This window comes from Chiloscyllium plagiosum, chromosome 34 (genome assembly GCF_004010195.1).
Source record: "Chiloscyllium plagiosum isolate BGI_BamShark_2017 chromosome 34, ASM401019v2, whole genome shotgun sequence".
Classification (NCBI taxonomy): domain Eukaryota; kingdom Metazoa; phylum Chordata; class Chondrichthyes; order Orectolobiformes; family Hemiscylliidae; genus Chiloscyllium; species Chiloscyllium plagiosum.
The window spans coordinates 13,907,872-13,913,871 of NC_057743.1; positions in this window are offsets into that span (position 1 = coordinate 13,907,872).

The following is a 6,000-nucleotide window of genomic DNA, read 5'->3' on the forward strand; positions in this document are numbered from 1 at the left end:
CTCAGATAATGTTCTGGGAACCTGAGTTTGAATTCTGCCATGGTGGAATTTGAATTCAATTTTTAAAAAAGCCGAAATTAAGAGTTTAACCAATGTCCATGAATCCATTGCTGATTGTCAGGGAATACCTGTCCAGTTCACTTCTCCTCTTTGGGGAAGGGAGCTGCCATCCTAACCTGATCTGGCCTACATGTGACTCCAGACTCACAGATATGTGATTGACTCTAAACTACCAGGCCAGCAATACTCTCATCCTGTGAACCTTTTTTAAAAAAGTCTAATTATCATCTTGCAAATCTTCCAACACATGGCAATAATGGCTAGTCAACCACGTGCTGGTGACCATCCTAATCTATAGCTAGATAGAAAAGAGCATGTTGCCATGGCAACATGGGGAGTGAGTGATCTGTAATATACACTAAAGCCAACTTCACCAAAGAGATCATTTTATAACCCTACATCCCAGAAAGGACTCTGGGAGAATATCTGAAAAAGGTGGTATGCACTGACTGGTGCCAATAATGTATTATTAATCTTTATTTTTAAAAAATTGAAATAAACACAGTGAAATGGCATAGCAAGTTAGTCACTAGTCTCTCATCCCTGGAGATGGGTTCAGATCAGCTCTGACTTATGGGATAATAATCAGAGTGGAATAGTATGTCCATTTCCGGTCATCCTGTTATAGGAAGGATATTACTAAGCTGGAGAGGGTTCGGCATGTTGTGGGTCCTGGAGGATTTGAGTTATAAGGAGAGGTTGGATAGGCAGGCACTTTTTTCACTGGAGAGAAGGAGGTTGAGGGGTGACTTTATAGAAGTTTATAAAATCACAAGGGGCATAAATAAGGTGAATAGAGGTGGCTTTTCCCTACACTGGGGGATTTCAAAATTGGGGGCATATTTTTAAAGGTGAGAGGAGAAAGATTTAAAAAAGACATGAGGTGCAATTTTTTTTTACATAGAGAGTGCTTCATGTGCAGAATGAACTTTTTGAGGAAGTGGTGGATGCAGGTACAGTTACAACGTTTAAAAGACATTTGGATAAGAAATGTTTGGAGGGGATATAGGCTTAGTCTACATTGAAATAGTTTAGGTAGCTTCAAAAACAAAAACAGGGAATGCTGGAAAAACTCAGCAGGTCTGGCAGAAACTGTGGAGAGAAAACAGGATTAACATTTTGGGTCCAGTGACCCTTCTTCAGAACGGATGGCAACCAGGAAAAGGTTGGTATTTGCTGGGGAGGGGGTAGGAGTGGGGGGGGGGGGGGGCAAGGAATAGGTGGAGATGGAGCCCAGAGAGAGAGAAAAACATTTGGACAAAGACATTGGTAAAGGCCAGTCTACGAGAATGAATAGCTGCTAATGGGCACCATTAGTGGCTGATGATGGGACAATGCAGCTCATGTGATGACAAGGCCTGGTGTATGGAGGTTGTGTTAAGGACATTGGAGAAGGTGCTCAGCCCCTAAAATTGTTGAACTCGATACTGAGTCCAGAGGCCACAGGGTCCCCAAGTGGAAAATGAGATGCTGTTCTTCCAGCTAGTCCCTTTTAGTAGTGATTGAATCTCCCAGGCTGACATTTACCAATTCCTTTGTCTGCCCAACTGTTTTACCCTGTCTTTGGGCTCTACCTGTCGCTTACTCCTCCCACTCCCACCTTCCCTCCTCCCCCTATCACCTTCAGCGTATACTGTATACCAACCTTTCCCCAGCTACCATCAGTTCTGAAGATGGGCCACTGGATCCAAAACATTAACTCAGCTTTGTCTCCACAGATGCTGCCAGACCTGCTGAGTTTTTCCAGCATTTTCTGTTTTTGTTTCTGACTTTCAGCATTAACAGTTCTTTTCGTTTTGTTTGGGTAGCTTCAACCCTGATTTCAAAAAATGTGGGTTCACAAAACAGATTTGACCCTAAAATAAAAACCTGCAGACGCTGTAGTTCGTCACTGGTCTTGAAACGTTAACTCTGTTTCTCCACAGACCTGCTAAACTCAAACAATTGCAAAATCAACCCCAAAAGCTTACTTAGAAAAAAAAATCACAGAATAACTATGGCATAGTGGCTCAGTGGTTAGCACTGCTGCCTCATAGCGCCAGGCACCTGAGTTTGATTCCAGCCTTCAGTGACTGTGTGGACTTTGCACATTCTCCTAGTGTCTGCATGGGTTTTCTCCAGGTACTCTGGTTTACTCCCACAGTCCGAGGACGTACAGGTTAGGTGGATTGGCCATGCCAAATTGCCCCATGATGTGTCAGCTAGGTAGGTTAGCAATGGGACATGCTAAAGGGATAGGGTGAGGGCGTGGGTCTAAATGGGATGCTCCTCAGAGGATAGGTGTGGACTTGATGGGCCAAATAGCCAGCTTCCACACTGTAGGACTGTTTAAAAAAAAACTAATTTGGATGTAAAATACATTACTCAGGTGCTGGAGGGATTCTGGTTTGAAAAAAGGCTGAAGGCACATTAACTACGTTAGATAATTCCAAATGCGATAAAACCATTTAACCTATGAAGCTTGCCTTGTGTGGGATTACTCTCTGTCTTTCAATGTCTCACAACAAGTTAGATTCTTACTTTAAGGAAGGTGTGAGGGAAGATTTTCCACCATAGTCTCCTTAATAGGAGGTTCACTGGTAATTGCATTAAAATAAATGGGCTAATTACTCCCCATTGACACTGATAACCCATGAATGCTACTGATTAAAATAACTGTGGTACCCCTCTCTGCTGCTAAAATCACCTTGGTTCTTAATCTATCTACTCTACAGATAGCAGTCCTGGTCTTCATTAATGATATTAACTGGCCCAAAGAATACTGCCTTCTTTGCTAATGTGTTCTGTATGTCATCTATCCTGTGGCAATTTAAAGTTTTCTTCCTATTCTCTCATTCGTGCTAATGATTTCTTTCTAACCTTGCTCAAGGCTTGTGTATATGTTGTTCCTCTAATACTCAATATCATTGTTCGTGTTAAATAACTTGGATTCTTCAACCCGATTTGTGCCTTTCATTGATGGTAAGATTTGTAACACATCTGCATTCAGGCTTTTTCGCTGGATAATTAAATTAGCAGCTCATGTCTCTCTGTATAATCGACACTGCTAAGAACATCATCTTTTGCTCTCTCCTATGAACCATTTCAAATGCAATTATGTCCATTACGAGACAGAGGAACTACAGTTGCTTGATTCATCTCAAAAACATCAATCTCAGAAGAAAAAGCAGTAAAATTTGCAAATGACGCATACTGGACTAAATTTACCTTGTGTACCCTCAAAGTGCAGCTCTAATATGCCAAGCATGTTCATTTCCAAGTATCATTTATTTGACACGTTTTCCCTCCTCTTGGGATATAACGTGTCTTGACTGTAACCTATTGCCCTCCAGATGTATCTTAGGCTCTGACTTAGAAACACTGGGTCAATAGGAACAGGAATAGGCCACTCAGCCCCTGACAGTGATTGGTACCTCAGCAGCATTTACCTGTCTTTGAATAAAAAACTTGACTCACTATTAACTGCTCCTCACTTACAAAGCAAGCTGAAATCTCCCACATTTTAACCCAGACTGGACAATCACAATTGAAGGAGCTATGATCAGTGCAATACTGCGCCACTATTGACTGCTTTGTTTGGTTGCTAGGATTTGGGATGCCTGCTGCGTCCTTTCACTTTCTGAAGCACGCACAAAGGATGAGGTCAGTAATCGCTACTTTGAAGTCTGTCTTCCCACGAGGCTGGAACTGAGACTTCTCGCCGAGGAAGTTTTTCTTTTGATCAGTGGCCAGTCCTGAATCAAGTGAGCTCAGCTGGAATAGCTGTCGGAGTGGCAGTGGCAATATTGAGAGTGGCAGTAGGGTTAACACTAGGAGTGGCAATAGGCCTGACAGTAAGAGTGACAGTGGCAGTAGGAGCAAGTGCACGTTAAGAATAGGAATGTTACCAGCTATCTCAAATTGAGAGGAAATGGGAAAGTAAAGAGATGGCAATCCTGTTTGGAAAATTTGGAGAGAGTGAGATGAGCTTCAGCATTGATATCCCATAGTCCAATGGATCCTCATTAACTATGTCCCTTGTGTGAGGGGCCGAAGGGTTGTTAGGAATGAACAAAGGCCTTCAATATCTATGGCACAGCCTGAAATTCAAAACATTACAGTCTCATTATGCCTTGTCACTCAGAGGATGCAACATAAATTCTCTGATTAAGAATGGAACTTGCTTCAGGGAGTCAGAGACAGCAGTGGTTTTATGCAGCTGCCAGTACTCTGCAGTAATCCAACTGGTTAAGTTGACTGAACTGTATAGATCAGGCTTGAGATTGACTTGAGTAAAAACTGAAAGGACTGCAGATGCTGTAAATCAGAAACCAACACATAAATTGCTTAAAGCTCAGCAGGTCTGGCAGCATCTGTGGACAGAAATCAGAGTTAACGTTTCGGGTCAAGTGACCCTTCCTCAGAACTGATGGTAGCTGGGAAAATGTCGGTTTATGCGCAGAAGATAGGGTGGGGGGAGGTGGTAAAGAGTAAACAATGGATGGGGATAGAGCCCAAAGAGAGAGAAGAACAGATGGACAGACAAAGGAGTGGATAACAAGCTGGTGAATAGCTAGTAATGGGGACTGTTAGGGGCTAACAATGGGATGTGTGTAATAGCCGACTATGAGTGTCAGGAGCTCTGTTCACTAAAAAAAAAGAAATAAACAGGAGTGTCAGGGGTTCTGTTCACTCTCAGAGCTAGCTCTGAGGGAGCTGGATCACTGTGAGTGAAGGATGCTGCTCTCTTTTTCCTGTATTAAAGAGGAGAGGAGACTGATTCTGTTGGTGTCTTCCCATTGAAGAGGAGTAGAAAATAAAATAATAGCCGACAATGTGTGCAACAAGGTCTGGTGTGTGGGGGTTGGGATAAGGACATGGCAGAGCTCAAGCCCGAAAGTTATTGACCTTGATATTGAGTCCAGAGGGCTGCAGGGTGCCCAAGAGGAAAATGAGGTGCTGTTCATCCAGCTTACACTGAGCTTCGCTGGAGCACGGCAGCAATGATGTGAATCCAGATAGTTTTCAATATATAATTTCAGTTACATCACACTGTAAACATTTGCTATAAATTCTGTGTCTTATGATCTTATACTCCACAACCACCTGATGAAGGAGCAGTGCTCCGAAAGCTAGTGCTTCCAAATAAACCTGTTGGACTATAACCGGGTATTGTGCGCACTGCAGCAAGCCTGAGATAGAGTCATTAGCCAAGTAACAGGGTAGTGTATTAAAGTGGCAGCCAACAGGAAGGTCAGGGACCTGATGGAACATGGGTGTTCTGTGAAGTGGTTGCCCAGTCTGCGTTTCCCCAGGTGTAGAGGAGACCACATTGTGAGCACCGAATGCCGTAGACAAGATTGTGTCAAGTGCAGGTAAAATGCTGCTTCCCCTGGAAGGTGTGTTTGGACCCTTGGATACTGAGGAGGGAGGAAGTGAATGGACAGGTGTTACACCCTCTGCAGTTGCAGGGGAATGTACTGTGAGGCTGTACGGGAGCCGTTGAGAGTGATGGAACAATGATACTGCACTCAGCCAGAGCAGAGAAAGAGAACATTGAATTGAATTGAATTGAATTTATTGTCACGCGTACCAAGACACAGTGAAAAGCTTTGTCTTGCGAGAATACAGGCAGATCACAGAGTTAAGTAGCATAGATAAATAAATAATAGGTAAACAGTGGCAAAAACAAAAACACAGGTACAGGCGAGTGTTAAGCGTTTGTGAGTCCATTCAGTATTCTAACAACTGTCGGGTAGAAACTGTTTCGAAACCGGCTGGTGCGTGTGTTCAGGCTTCTGTACCTTCTCCCTGATGGTAGAGGTTGTAGAAAAGCATTGCCAGGGTGGGATGGATCTTTGAGAATGCTGGCGGCCTTTCCTTGACAGCGAGCCTGGTAATGGATTCTATAGATGGGAGGTTGGCCTTTGTGATTGTCCGGGCCGAGTTCACCACCCTCTG